We start from the raw sequence: 15,861 nt of genomic DNA on the forward strand, positions 1-15,861 counted from the left end.
TGGGGTCATCTCTCCAGCATACTGTGAGTGGGGAGGTGGAAAGGGAGCTTGCTATGGGCATGGGGACAGCTCATTGTGGAGAAAAAAACATCAACTAGCTCTGGTCATCCATTTCCTAGGCAATATCTTCTCTACCAAGGGCCCAGAGCTGGGTTTGCACCAGAAAGGGGATCTGCCCCAGCCCCCGTTTAGCAGGACTCCAAGCCTGCCTCTGCCTCACCTTCTGACATATGGGTAGAATAATTCTAGTCCTGTCTGCAATTTTGTATAAAGGAGGGAAAGAATGAGGGTCAAGAGCCAGGGCTCAGGAGGGGGCTGTGTGGGCAAATGAAGGTTTGTGGACTAAGGCAGACAAGGGCTGAAGCAAAGGTGGCAGGGCCATCAACAAGGAGATAGATATGTCCTGATTTAATGAACTCTCAGAAGCTAATACCAGTAATACCCTCAATTAAGCACTAAACTGTGATCATAGTTAAATAGACACTGGAGGCCCTATGACAGTGCTAGTCTGCTACCCCTCAGCCTGGGAGGTGTGAGGACCTTCAAGACCTCCAGACCATACACAAACCGTGACCAAACTCAGCCTGAGCAAGCATGCTCATTGAGAGACTACCAAGATGGCCGGACAGCAAGCATTGGAAACACAGATGCTTGCATGGTCACATATGACTGGCACAAGCAGGATTACTTAATACATATTCATGTTATATGAACATATACAGACAAGAAAGAGGCAAATGCCAGATACACACACTCAGAAACACACCCCAAACACACAGACACAGGGACACACACACACACACACACACACACACACAGAGTTTCTGAGGCTCCAGCTGGGCTCTCACTGGCCCTTGAGGTCCTCTGTGCTGAGAAGGAAATAAAAAGCCCCATGCTGCCTGTAGGCACACATGGCCTCTCTAGCCCTGGCAAGCCAAGCAGCAGTGATTAGGCTAGCCGGGAGGCGAAGCCCAGCGTGGCCTGAATATTTCACGGGAGATTTTGCTTCACAGAAAATCCCTTCTTTGCCTCTGTGCATGTCAGGGTATAATTACCCATTAAGTGGCAGAGCAGAAACCTGGGTGTCAGCCCTGCCTCTGGCTCTGCACAGCCCTGGGAGCTCCTGGCCAGGACTGTCCCAGCTCGCACCTGCCTGAGCTGAGAAGGGAATGCTGGACATCACCTCAGTCCTGGCTTCAGGATTGCCAGCTCCCAGGTGATAACGGGATGGCGTTAACTACTGACAATCCCTGTCTCTCCAGTCACTGACTATTTTCTAGAAAGATGGCAGGGGATGTAGAGTGAGACAGCAGGGAGATACTGAGGCTAGGCCTGACGACCTTGATCCTGTCCTCAGGAACTCACTTCCTCCTTTCCCAACCCATAGAATATGTTCCCAGGGATGAAGTTCAGCTCAGATGGATTTCCTCCAGAATGCCCGCTAGGACCTGCCCAGGTCAGCTACCCTCCCATCTCAGGGCATCCAGAATTTACTCCCCATCGCTCCAGAGAGCCTATGTCCAATGCATCCAAACTAAAGTCCGTGCTTCAGAACAGACCCAGGAGACTGAAAACAAGGCTTCAAATAAAGACCTGTGCACACATGTTCACAACAGTGCTGCTCACAACAGCACTATCTGCCCCGAATGAGCAGATAGACAAACGTCAACTATTACGCAGCTCTGAAAATGACCAGAGCACTGGTATACACAACTGGGAGGAGCATGAGACAATGCTACTAAGTGCTCGGAGCACCTGCCACTCCTATTTGAAACAAGAGTGTGTCAGTGGTTGCCAGGGAACACAGAGGACAATGGGAAGCACTGCTCATAGGGACAGGGTCTCTTTTGGGGTCATGGTAACATACCTGGAATTAGATAGTGGCTGTGGCTTCATAATCTTGTGGGCATCCTAAAAACCACTGAACTATCTGTTTCAAAATGACGGTATATGAATTAATTATGGTATATGAATTAAATCTCGGTTGTTGGTCGTTTTTATTTTTGTTGATTTTGTTTTTGTTTTTTAAACAAGTTGTTTAAATGGAACCAAACATACACACACAGAGCTCTTAATATTTTGCCTCTTGCTTACACATTTGTCTCCCTCCCAGGCATGGAAGCTGCTGAAGGGTGGCACCCAAGGCCTAGCCATGGTCCCAGAGTTGTCCACCAAGGTCAGGCACTGGACCAGAACAGTGACCACAACAACACACTACCCAGGACACACATGCTGTGAACCCCTGGGCTGCCACCAGTCCAGAGACCTGGCTCATGAGGCTCATGGGCTTCAATGCATGCCCTAAAGTCAGGTGACAGGCTGGAACAACACTCAGTGGTGACACAGGTGCAGATTATTTCCGTCCAGTGGCCCTCCAGACTCCCAGGGCCTCAGCATCACTAACCTGTCCTCTCTCCTTTTGCTAGGTGAGTCCCAGCCCCTACTGCCCTTCTGCTCATAGAGACTCCCTTTGAACTCTTGCTTATCCCTGCTCTCAGGTATCAGGTACTTCCTCCCTCCCCAGAAGTCTCACTTTCTCACTTCCTGCCCCACCCACACAGCACTTTTGGGACCTTGAGTGCACCTGGCTGCAGGCTGACCAGGACCTGGCAGGCCTCCAGCTAGAAGCAAAGTGGCTGGTAACCCATCAAGGAGCACCAGGCCAGGGGAGGAGAGGAGACAGGGGAGGGGCAGGTGGGCAAGGAATGGGGTAATGGAGAGAGAGGTTGCTTTTAGTCTCAGGGTCGCAGAAAGACTAAGGCAGAGTCTACAGACACAGGTCAGTCATGAGCAGAGAGAGGCAAGGGGAGGAGAGAAGCCCCACTCGGGCAAGCAGTCCCTCCTTCTATTCCCAGAGCATGGTGCCAATAGCAATAGGGTGAGATAACCGTACCCCCCAGGGCTGTCTTAGTCAGCCACCTTCTTCAGTTAGCCCTGATCCTATGTCAACCTTGCACATTGAACCTGACTCTGGTGGCAGACTTGAGTCTTAACTCTCCAGGCAGGGCAGGTGGACTGGCCCTAACCGTACCCCCCAGGGCTGTCTTAGTCAGCCACCTTCTTCAGTTAGCCCTGATCCTATGTCAACCTTGCACATTGAACCTGACTCTGGTGGCAGACTTGAGTCTTAACTCTCCAGGCAGGGCAGGTGGACTGGCCCTCAGAGAACCCGAGGAGATTCCAGATGGTTCACCCTCTCTCCTCCCCCTCCTCAGGGTTGGATGACAGATCTGAACTGTAGGTGTTGGAGATGGGTCTCAGCTGAGTGACTGCAGACAGCTGGGCCCAGGGTGGATCATGGGTGGCTTATTTTCTGACCTTCTGGGGACCAGACACAAAACAGGCCTTCTGGTACTGCATGTAGCAGGTACCTAATGGATGCCAGCTCCCTTTCTGAGCCCCACCCTGGCCTCTCAGAGTTGTTGCTCCCCTCCGTCCCCTCCCCTCGTGGGGTCCAATCACCTCCCTCTCCAGGCAGAGGCCTGGGAGGCTGTGAACTGTCAGGCGCACTCCCCAGCCTTTCTTAACCCAGATACACCTCAGCAGGCGCCACTCAGTACCCTCAGCTGGCTGCCAGCTAACCCCTCAGAGGTGTTAGCTGATAATGAAGACGTTAGCTGTAAGCTGAAGTGTGGTTCCCTGCCAGGAGTATTTTGGTCTTTCCGGGTTGGTTTTGGAAATGGGAAAACCTTCCAGGCCTAGCCAAATGGCAGACATGGATACAAAGGGGGTGGTGAATACAGTTGGTGATAGAGCCGTCCACCTTATAGGAACAGGATATAGGCCATCTAGTTTTAGAAGCATCCCAAGAAGGTGACTCTACTAGCTGAGGTATGAAGCACTTCGAGCCTCAGTTTCCTTGTGTGCAGATGAACAGAATAGCAGCCTCACAAAACTGTTGCCATACGACCTCAGCGAAGCTTCGGCCATGTGCTGGGCACAGAAGAGTACCTTGGTCCCTGGCTTCCTTCCCCCTTTCTGTCCAGTCAGCCTCCCCACGCCTTGCTCCTCACACTGTCCCAATTCCTGAAGTCTCTTCCCAAGCAAAGGTCAATGGGATGGCAGAGTGACGGATATGAGGCCTGGGCACGTTGAGAGGCTGAAGGTTGAAGCTCAGGGGGAGAGGGCCTTTCCTCACTGACCACCTCCTGTTGTGGTCTGAATGAGAAGTGTCCCCACATATTGAACACTTGGTATGGTAGTGGGACCCTTGGATGGTAGAGGGCCCCTTAGGCGGGGCAGCCTTATTGGAGGACGTCTGCTGCTGGAGTGGGCTTTCAGGGGCCATAGCCCCATTCCACTCCTCTTTTCTCTGTGTCCTGCTAGCGGTTGACAAGTGATCGCTCCCTTCCTGTCCCTGCTGGCATGCTATGTCTGCCTGTTGTCATGATATCCCAAGATTTTGGACTCTCTCTGGAACCATATGCCAAAATAAAATCTTTCTGTACATTGCTTGTGGTCATGGTGTTTTATCACAGCAACAGAGAAGTAACTAGTACAGATCCCTACCTTAAACCACACACTTCAGATACACCAGCAGTTTAAATACAGTTAAATCTTGTAAACAACTAGAAAACATATAGGACAGTTTTCTTTTAAGCAGAAACTTTAGGGGAAAAGAGTGACATGTTAGGACCATAGAAAAACATCGAACAAGTCTGTGTCTCCATTCAAAACTGCCCCCAGAGCAACAGCCTTGTACCTCTGCCAACCTCACAGTTCCCCATGGAGGTCTGTCTGTTGGTGTCACACACTTTATATGTCCACAGTCAGGACTGGATGATAGGCCTGCCACTTGGACCCACCACTCAGAATGGCTCCATGCTTGGCTAATACTCTCCTGTCCCACATCACTTGGAAATTTAACAAGGAAAGTAAATGAAGAGCCATCTATTTTCATACATAGTCATCCATTCTCTCCATAGCTGGGTCCCTTCCCTTCTGGCTCAGATTGGGTTTCCCTAATCTGAAAATCCAAATCCCAAACTTCTGAGCTGCTAACACAATGCCATAGGCAGAGAAGGCCATACTGTGGTACTGGGAATATAGAATACTTTCCTGGCACGCTCAAGCCTTACATGAATCAGGGACAGTGGCACATGCCTGTAATCCTACCTAGAATTGGGGAGGTGGAGGTAGGAGGATCACATCGTGATATTATCTAGGCCACCCATGCCCCTCTCCTTCTGTGTGTGTGTTTTGTTAATTATTTTATTGTAGGCATTTTACCTTTCTGTATTTCTGTGTACCATATGCATACAGTACCCTGGAGTCCAGAAGAGAGCATCAGATCCTCTGGAACTAGAGTTACAGATTGTGTGAGCCACCATGTGAGTGCTGGGACTCAACCCTAGGTCTTCTGAAAGAGCAGCCACTGTGCTTAACCAATGAGCCATCTCTCTCCAGCTCGTCCTGCTATTTTTTTTTTCTCCCTAACACTCTTGTACACATATTATCTTTCATGCCCCCATCTACTTTTCCTCTATTAAAGCATAAGTTTCGTGGAGAAGGCATTTTGGGTCAATTCAGTTCACTGTTATGTTCCCAACCAAACCAGTGTTCAACGCAAACAAGGCGCCTGGAAAATATCTACTGAATAAATGGATGTTGGCAGAGAGAAATGGGCAGAAGGCCTGACTGGAGGCAATTCACCAGCCAAGACTCAGAAATGGCCAACAGATACATATATCATTAGCGATGGAAGAAATGTAAAGTAAAATCATTTTCTCCTATCAGATTGACAGGAATGTAAGTAGCTGCTAATGATGGTAGCTGGGAAGGACAGCCTTGTGCACAGTCTGTGGGAATGTGAGGCAGCCCAGCCTCTCCAAAGTGTGTCTGGCTATACAGAACAAATCAAATGTGGAAAGATACACATTCTCTGACTTGGGTAGACCACTTCCAAAAACATCTTGAAGGTCTCATGGTGCAAGTATACACAGATATACAAACCCAGAGCTTCCTTGGGCAAGGTTTATAAATAGCCAAATGCGGGAAACCACCTAAATGGCCCCGACAGAATTAATAATTGATGAAGAATTTACAGACCATCTACACAATGGAAAGGAAAGCAAAGATTTCCGTGGACAAAATCTGGGTGGTTCACATGTTGGCAAAAAAAATATGGTGATGGAGGTGTGCTTCTGGTATAGTTGTGCATTTTTGCTTTTAAAATAGGTTTGTAAGCACATGGGAGAAAGTTCAGAAGGACAAGTATCAAATACCTTAGCAGTGGTTAGTTAGTCCCTGGGAGGACAGGCTCCAACTGCATGCTTTTAATTAGCCAGGTAGGCAGCTGGGTAGGAGACGTACTACTTTAATACTGGGAAGATACCTCCACCTAGGACAAAACATCCTGTGTTTTCCCTGGGTAAAAGGATGCAGAAGGACACTATTTCAAGGCCCACATTACCCTGCTCTGTCTCATTCCTGTGGCTTCTCTCTTTCACCTCACACCTCCTGCAGTCTGGGTTCTTTCTATTCCTGATTCCTTTCACAGCCCGACACCCCACTCACAGCCCGGTTCACAGGCCCAACTAGCCCTGCCCCATGACCTCCTCAGCCCAGCTCTGCTGTTAGGAGCCAGAAAGGGAAAGCCAAGAATCCTGCTATACTCTTCAGAATGAGAACTGTGATCTCAGTCTCAGAGCTCTGCCCAGGGCGGTTTTGGGGGCCAATGACTGTGGCCTAAGCAGGCCAAATGCCCCTGGCAGCAGGATGGCCAGATCAAGGGGATGGATGAGCCTTTCCTGGGACTGAGAGAGCAGCCAGAGCAATGGCAGAGGAGCTGCAGGAGCCGAGCCTCCTGTGGTGGGAGTACTTGGCAGGTGTTCATGACATCCAGATCCAGAGAGCCAAACTGTGCCTCTGAGCAAGCACGTGCTGCAGAGCCTTGAAGCCCTAGATTGGGTGCACTCACTGAGGGCTCTCTTGGTGGGACTTGGTCCTCACACTGAACCTTCATACCCCAGAACAACACAGGCACAGTGGGTTGCTTTGCTCTCTCCCTACCTGGGTCAGATGGCACAGGGAGTCAGAGGATCTGCCAGAGACCTGGGGAACAGCAGCCTGCGGGTCCCAGCATGCACTGTAGGAGAAGAATGGGGAGGTTAGTGTGATGTAGATGGGCTTCCAGCTACTCTGGAATAGGTGGCCCTGGACAGACCCCACTGCCTAGCCCACAGGGCTCCATGCCACACAATATAGGCCTCTGGACATCAGCCTACATCCCCATTCCCTAGCCTGCTCGAGTACAGGTACCCATCCTGAGTGACCATGTCTTAGAAACAGACTTCCTAATGTGCAGTGCAGCTTACCCGTTCTAGGGCACAGCTCTGTGAGTCTTGACAACTGTATACAGGCATGTAGCTACCACCACAATCAAGGTAGGGAACAATTCAATCCCAAGTGTCCACGGCTGTCCTCTTGTAACCAATGTCTCCCTAACCTCTGGCAACTATTGACCTGTTTCTGTCCCTGCAGTTTTGCTTTCTCCGGTGTCTACAAATAGCCATGGATGTGGAGCCTCACGTCTGGTTCCATTCACTTAACACAGTGCCTTTGAGATTTATCTGTGCTGTCTTATGTCAGAATCTTACTCCTTTTTATTGCTAAGTAGTACTCCATTATTTATCCGCTCACCAGCCAAAGAGCACTTGTGTTGTTACACAGTTTTTGTAGACTATGGATGATGCCACTGTAACTATTCAGGTGGGTTTCTACGTGAGTGGAGCTGTGCCTCTTGGTAAATACCTCGCAAGAGCACTGTGAGGTTGTGCGGTAAGTTTTCTTTGTAAGAAACCACTGTGTGTTTCTGCAAAGTGACTGTACTCTCTGGCATTTCCGTGAGCAAATGCTGAGTGTTCCAGTTGCTCTGTGTCCTCTCTGACACTTCGCACTGTCTGTGTGTTAAGGCGTCAGTGTAACAATAGTGTGGTAGCATCTCACTGGGGTTGTAGTTTGTGTCCTCTCCCTCCATTCCCCTCCTGTCCCCTACTCCCCCACCTCCTCCCTGTGCTGACGGCTGCGAGCATCTTCTCACATGTCTCGTTCATTTTCTAGCACCAGTCTTATAGGAAACTTTCTTCTTTGTTTAATTATTTTGTGTGTGAGGGTTTTGCCTTCATGTATGTCTGCACATCATGTGTGTACCTGGTATCCATGGAGGTCAGAAGAGGCAGTCAGATCCCCTGGATCTGGAATTACAGATGGTTGTGAGCCTCCATGTGAATGATGGGAATCAAACCCAGGTCCTTTGGTAAATAGCCAGTGCTCTTAACCTCTGAGCCATCTCTCTAGCCTCTGCTTTAATTATTTACATATTTGATCCCCATTTACCCCATCAGTATCTGGTGCTGAATGACGGTGGCACTGGTAGCTGGCATCTGTAACACCCTGTGCACTGTTCCAGCACTTTACAAATTCTTGCTTGTTTAAGCCTCATAACCATCCTAAGAGAGACAGATGCTGACTATAGTACCACTTTTTTTGTTCCTTTTGTGTTGCTGGGGATACAGGCTGGGTCCCTGAACTGCACCCCAAACCCTCCAGTATTCTCACTGTGCATAGGAGAAAACAGAGACAAAGAAGGAATCAGCCCACAATCACACAGGTAACAAGAGGCAGAGCCAAGCTTTCATTCTGGTGTCCGGGACTCAGAGTCAATTATCCTAAGCAAGACATTACATGGACCACAACAGCCATGTAATAAATCAAAGCCAGGATGAACAAACAGGAAGCCACAGCCTTGGCCTTTGTTGTTCTGACAGTGACCTGTAATGGCCTCAGGAGCAAAGTGTGTTCCCACCAAAAGCACATGCTGTCTGCTCTCTATAGTTGTCTGGGCCACAAGGATGCTTAGGCCATAGGCTGTGAGCTGAAGCAAGGAGTGACAGACACATACAGAGCTTTGTATGACCTCTACTATCACCCTGCCCCCAACACCGCACACAGTGAGCGTGGGCCGCATGGTGAGAGGCAGGACTACAAGGTAGAGCTTCTGGTGGTCACACCAAAGGCTGGGTGCATCCCAGCTGCCCCGGCTGCCCCAGGTCCCCAAGCTCTCCCAGCTCCCCCAGCTCCCCCAGCTCCCCCAGCTCCCAAGGGGGGAGAGTCAGGGAGCTGCCAAGCTTCCATGGCCCTTATTGTGTAGCACAGGCCCACATGACAATAGCTTGGCCTCCCAGGAAGGCTTTCTGGGTGGCAGAACTAGGTCCCCCTGGAGCCTCTAAATAACTGAGGTTTGGGGAGACCACCATAGTTGTCAGCTATGGGATTTCTTCTGCCAAGAAAGGCGCTCCCAGGAGCGGTATCCCCACATGGAGAAGGGAGTTAGAAGTTGAGGCAAGATGACAATGCCATGACCATCAGGCACCTACAAGGATCTGAACTTGACTTTAGAAAGGCCAGAGCATCCTGGGAGTGACCACTAGCCTTGAGGCTGGGGCCAGCTCTCAGAAAGATTCCAGTACCGCAACTTAGCTGCCCAGAGTGGATCATGGGGGAAAAGGAGAAATCCATAGGGCTTTGGTACTGCTAACATAATTGTAGGCTTATATTTCAAACTCATTGGTGCTTTACTTGGCAATTATCACTTTAGATACAGTGTGCTCCTATGGGAGCACAGAACAGGGGAAAGAGGTAGTCCCCCCCCCCCCAAGATAACATGAACACTGGCGGCACTCAGAGGAAAGGCCTTAAAGTTCATATATACCCTACCCCTTCTCACTTTTTCTAAGAAGCTAGACAAGAGTGCTGTGGAATACCTCCTCCACAGAATAAGGACTCCTCATAGGCTATTAGACAGACTCTTTTGTTACGAGTTCTTTCCAGGCAAACTCAGCTCCTCACATGACTGGGTGCTGATACCCATGCATGCATCCACAGATCTACCTGGCTTCGAACTCTGCCAGGGATGCTGTAAACCATGGCATCATTTTGTAAAGTTCCCTGCAGGGTTCTGGGATGTGCTGGGGACTGGGTTGGAATGGAGGCTGTTTAAAGTTGAAGATGCCCCTGGAGCGAGGGGTAGGTTGAGTAGGGACCAGGGGACCTGGGGACAGGATTTCCAGAAGATGTCTGTGAAGGAGCCTCAGGCTGTGAAATGACAGCTTCTGTGGGATGTGGCCATTCAGCCTGGGAGGACCAAATGGTATCCTAACACCTCTTAAATTTTATTTATGTATATGGTTTTTGCCCATATGCCTCTATACTACATGGATGCAGTACCCTTAGAGGCCAGAGGAGGGTGCTGGATACCCTGGCGCTGGAGTTCCAGAAGCTGTGAGTTGCCATGTGGGTGCTGGAAATCGAACCTGGGTCCCCTAGAAAAGTGACCCGTGCTCCTTACCACTGAGTCATCTCTCAAGTTCAGCATCCCACCCCATTTTTAGTGAAGAACAGACTGCCCTGATCAACAGAGACACCAGCAGCAGCAATGACCACTTTTTCCTTCCCTAGGCTTTCCCTATTGGGTGGGAAAAAAACAAAACAAAAACAAAAACAAAAAACCCTACAAGATTAGTGATGTCTGTGAGCACTGGCATTTTCACTGGCTGCAGTCTGAGAACTATTACAACTGAGAGACCTCACAGCCACGATCAAGATCACAGGATGTACCCAAATGGGTGTGGATGGGGGAGCCGTACCCTGAATTCACCATGCCTTCTCCTTCTGGTTCCTGGCTAGGGGTGTTGAGAGAAGTTTCTCCTGGGGTCAGGTTTTGGGACTGGCTTGGGGATAGAGCAGCCAGGCTAGGTCAGCTCAGACCATGTGAGGCTGAACACTCTTGCTCAGGGAGTGGGGGTCTTCACCTTGGCCTTCATGGTCTGGTTCTCAGAGACTGGGCCATGATGGATGAACAGGCAGGCTTTCAGAAACGCCTGACCGGAGTGACCTCAAGAGAAGCCCCAGAGGACACTCTAACTGCTCTCCTTTGATTTTCCTTTCCTAGCAGATTGAACTTTAATTCAGTCTGGCAAAAGTTTGAGACTAAAAGCAGAGGACAAAGGTTCAAGGCAAATAATGGTGACAAAATTCCTAGGGGAACTGAGGGCATAGGAGTGGGGTTGATGGAGGGGCCAGAGGAGGCAAAGGAGATGCCGACACAAAGGCTAAGTGTGAAGCCATTGCCAGCACTGCCACCACCGCCGTCATTGCCACCACAGATGCACCAATAAGCCTCGTGTTAAGCGTACTGACTCACACTGCCTACAGACACCCGGGGAGGTGGGTACTGTGATCATACCACTCTCCGGATGGAGGACAGAAGGACAAAACGATGAAGTGTCTCAGAAGAACAGAGCCACACATCAAACACAGACTCCATAATTGTCCTTAAGAGTCCCCGATGATTCTAGTTGGTCACATTAGAGATGAGAGAAGGCCATGGCAGGAATTCTGTGTGGGGGAAGTTGTGTCAGAGTTACCTAAAAAAAAGTTCCTTTGAACCATTTAATTTAGTAGCTCTGTGACCCTCAGTGAGTAACATAATGTCCCTGGGCCTAGTTCCTCATAGAAAAGCCAAGGTTCCTATGGTAATAGGGGAGAGAGAGAGGAGGGGAGAGGAAAGACAGACAGACACACACACACACACAGAGAGGTGATGCATATACTCCTCACAAGCAGACACCCTCCCCAAGTGGGCCATAGTACAGATGCAACACTGTCCAGAACCTCTAAGCATGTGCATGGAGCATGCTCATGTGTACATGTATCTGCTCATACATCTGTGCCCTGCAGAGGTGAGCACTCACAGACATCACACACTTCCCTCCCTATCCTCTCCCCATCGCCATGTCTCCCCCTTCCCTCTCACCATCACATCCTGTCACTATAGCCAGTCAGTTCTAGAACAACCTCTTCAAGCTCAACCCCTCCCTCATTGCCCCCTGGCTTACCTGATGCAAGAAGGACCATCCCAGTCACACCTGACCTCGTCCCTCTCTCCTGAAAAAGCCTTACAGGAAGTCTTTCCAAGCCAGACATGTGCCTCAGAGGCCCAGAGAAGCCTGGCAGACTTGACTAAATAAAGATGTAAGGCCTCTACATGGCCAAAGATGCCAGAAACAGAGCTAAAAAGACAAACGGCTGGCTAGGGAGAATATTTCCAACACAAGCAACAGACGCAAGTTTGACCATTCCTAATGTGCTAAAAGCTCCTTTATATCAATAAGAAAAAGGCAAAAAGAAAAGAAAAATGGGCAAAGGATCTAAACAGTCAACTCACAGAGGAAGACGCGCTCGTGGCCAATAACCACACAAAAAGATGGCCTCGTTGGGAAGGCACAAAGTGAGTGCTGGAACCACAGCGAGGCGTTTTTCTAGATTGGCAAAAATTAACAAGACCGACTGTGTTGGATGTGGAAGGAGGTGGGGTGGCTACTCCCCTCACCAAGGATGGGCAGAAGCAGGCTTATCGTTCAGAAGAGCAATGGAGCTGTCAAAACTTAATGCCCTCACCCCCTCCCTGCAACTCCACCCTAGAAATCCATCCTGAGGAAATGTCTCTATGTGTCAGCGAGATACATACACAAGGATATTCACTGAAGCATTGTTTGCAGGAGTGAAGAATTGGAGACAGCCTAAATATCCATCAACCAGGGACTGGTTACATAAATTACACTATGTCCAAACAATGGAATATTAGGCAGCGATTAAAAAGAGCACTGTATACTTGTGCTGCGATGTTGACAGATGCCCTCACACACTGGAAAGATGTACAGATATGCTTCCGTTTCTTCTCTAAAATAATGCATATTAAATATGATTGTAAAGGTACAGGTAAAGTTCTAGAAGGAGACACACCTGACCGACGAGGTATTAGCACAGAAGGCTCTGGGGCAAGGGAGCCTTTCCCACATGAGGAAACCCCTACATGACTGCAGCTCTTTGGTGTCAGCCAACTTTGCTTTCTCCCTGGCATGTCCTCTCCTGCCTGTGTGCCTCACCTAGTCCCCTTTCACACTGCTGTCCCTATATCCCCATCTTCTGGAGTCCCTCCTGAATGGACCCCCAAAGGCCATCACAACAGCAGCAGTGGGTGGAGGCCGTGTACATGGTGTCTGGCATGCACGACAGGCCTGAGGTCATCCTGACTCACCCATCCGTGGATCTGCTCATGGCCACACAGCCAGGATTAGGAAAACAGGTAAAGGAACCCAGACACTGCCTGCGGTAGCTTTCCACCTGTCTCAGCAGCCCAGGCAGGGGTCCCTGGTTCTGAGCCTGCCTTGCTGTAAGGCTTGCCCGAGAGTCCCTGATGCCATTTGTCCTGATCCTTCCCCCATAGCTGGGTGTGGTGGGAGGATGTGCAAGGAAGTTTACCGAAGCAGGAAGCTTGCAGCCACCCTAGAAAGCTCTGGAGAGGAAAGGTTTTGAACCCTGTAACATATCCACTATGAGGGACCCACTGAGCCAGGACGGAGGAAGAGAAGCCATGGACACAAGAAGAGGGGATGATGGGTATGAGGGAACCTCAGCTACTTCTTGTGTACCTACTGTGTGGCAGGCTCGGGGGACTACTTGGCTACGATAGCAGGGACAAATGATATCCCCCACTCCTCACATGGCTGCTGTGTCAGAAGAGAGTGCCCAAGAGCCCAAGAGGTAGGCAGGCAATAGCCGTGAGATGGTGCCCACGGGGGTGCCTGATGCCTGCACTCAGGAGCCATGAAGGAGGCTGCTGTGTGTGTGTGTGTGTGTGTGTGTGTGTGTGTGTGTGTGTGTAAGAGGACAGGGAGAGGCACTCCAGAGCTAGAACACCAGAGTTAGGGCTGGCTGGGAGAGTAGGCATGCAAGACTTCAGGGAAGAGCCCCCATTCTGGCTGGAAATAGGCAAGATGGAAGCCATAGGGATATGGCAGGTGATAGGGACCCTTAGAGAGAGGTGATGGTGGAGAACTCAGAGAAGGAAGGGAGTGTCTTGATGGAAGATCTGCCCTCAGCCTAGGGCCTTGACTCTAGCACCCATGGGCCTGGCTTCCCGGACTGCTGAAGGTTAAGAGACAATTGAGGGTGTAGGGCGGGGACCACCTGGATACTCTTGCTCCCTAGGGTGCCTGCTGTGAAGAGCAAGCTTGGGTGAGCACATACCCTTTAAGGCCCCCACCCCAGGGAAAAAGCAAACTGTTTATTTAGGGAGAGAACTCACGATAATATGATCTCAGATTCTGTCCCTTAGTGTGACACCAGAGACAAAGCCAGTGATCTTGAACAAGTCCACGCACCCCCTCTTAGAGTCCCTTTTCTCAGATGAGTGGGTGGCTTGTGTACTTGTAAATGTTCAAGGATGGGCATGGATGAGGGAAATAGGGATGATGGGATGCAGAGGCGTGGGCTCTGGGAGACAGAGGATGGGGACAAAGGGCCCCTCAGCGCTGACTAGTGCCCTGCTCTGAGCTATGGTCAGATAGCTCCACGCCCCACCCCTGTCCAACTGAGGCTCCCCTCATTTCCCCCAGGCCAAAGACCAACATCTGGATGTGAGCCTGGTGGTCCAGACTCCCTCACTGGCTCCCCAGGCCTGACTGTGTCCTCCTGTGCCCATTTGTGTCTTCCAGGTGGTAAGAAGAGAGTAGACCCGTGCTCTGGGAGTGAGTGTACTCTAGTGTGCAGGCCTAGAGGCCACAGGCCCAGCAACACCAGCCTGGCCTGACAGTATCCAAATGAGCATCACCACACAATACCCTGCCTGTTCCCAAGTCTTCTAGGAAAGGAATACACATGCAATCTTAGTAAAGGTGTCACTACCAGCCCAATGCCAGGCATGCCGCCAAATCCTCCCACACAGGAGTACCTTGGCGCACTAGGAGCTGAGGGTCACAGCTAGTCCTGAGGAAGAATCATTTTCCTGGGGCCCCAGCTCTCACAGGTGCCTTCCTCTTCGTCTTCCTTTCCTTGCTGTTTCCACCTCCAGCCCTCCCACCTGCTCCAAGCCAGTGCTTTAAACACAGATCCAGGGACCACCCCAGCCCCCAAGCCACCCCCACCCCAGTTCTGATCACTCAGCTCTGTTGTTCCTGTTTTTTTTTTTTTTCCACCTCCCCCACCAGCCCTGTGGGCAGGGACCGCGTGTGATTCATCTAGGCCATTCTGAGCAGGGTCTGGCACTGGAGTCCTGCCCACAGGCGGCAGAGCTGGCAGTGGGGACAGACAAACAGGGCCACTCAGTCCCTCCCACCCCAGCACCCGCTCCTCTGCTGGAAGATACAGCACAGTGCTTGGCTCTCATGGGGCTGGAGCCAGCGCAGTGAAGACCCTGAGTCCTGGGGACACCTCACTACCTGACCACTGCTTGGCAGCAACACACCCTGCCTCTGGCCTGACCAGTCATTTCTGAGTTGTTCTACTCTGGCTAGGCCTATCCAATGTCCATTCCACACAACTAAGGTGGCATTCCCAGACAGCTATGCCAAGAGGATCAGCCTTCCTGAAACAGACGCTCAGGATCTACAGTGGTCTACAGGTCACCAGGCCACTCTGAGCCCAAATCCACTTAGCCTTATCCACTCCCCTCCATATTAATCCACTTCCTCTGTCAGAACAGCTGGTTCAGCGCTAACTCGGGTCTGGCTGGACACTCAGAAGGTACCACCCTCAACACTTCTGTTGTCAAGGAGCTGGAAACCCGCCTGCTTTTTTATTTCTATTTTTTACCCTGCTTTGCTGACTCTCTTGTCTGATCATCACATGGCTCAGTGCTGGCTCTTTGAAAGTGGGTACCCCGGTCCCTCAGGCCTCAGGCTCAGACCTGGCCCTCCCCCCAGTTCAGGAACAAGCACCGAGTGGGTGACTGGCCTGAATAGACATCACTGCTGAGGGCAGCTGTGCCAGGGCTGGGATGCCACCACCTCGAGCCCCTAC

General features: G+C 50.7%; 1 protein-coding gene across 2 annotated transcripts in view; it reads right to left on the reverse strand.

Annotated features, from left to right (window-relative positions):
- Nucleotides 1-15,861, reverse strand: part of Lingo1 (leucine rich repeat and Ig domain containing 1) — a 105,202-nt gene that overhangs the window by 47,273 nt on the left and 42,068 nt on the right. For both annotated transcript variants that reach the window (XM_051197523.1, XM_051197525.1), the window contains one exon: nt 7,012-7,087. The gene's annotated coding sequence lies outside the window, so the exon portion shown is untranslated. Of the gene's footprint in view, nt 1-7,011; nt 7,088-15,861 lie in introns of those variants that run through there.

Source organism: Phodopus roborovskii, unplaced genomic scaffold (assembly GCF_943737965.1).
Source record: "Phodopus roborovskii unplaced genomic scaffold, PHOROB, whole genome shotgun sequence".
NCBI lineage: Eukaryota > Metazoa > Chordata > Mammalia > Rodentia > Cricetidae > Phodopus > Phodopus roborovskii.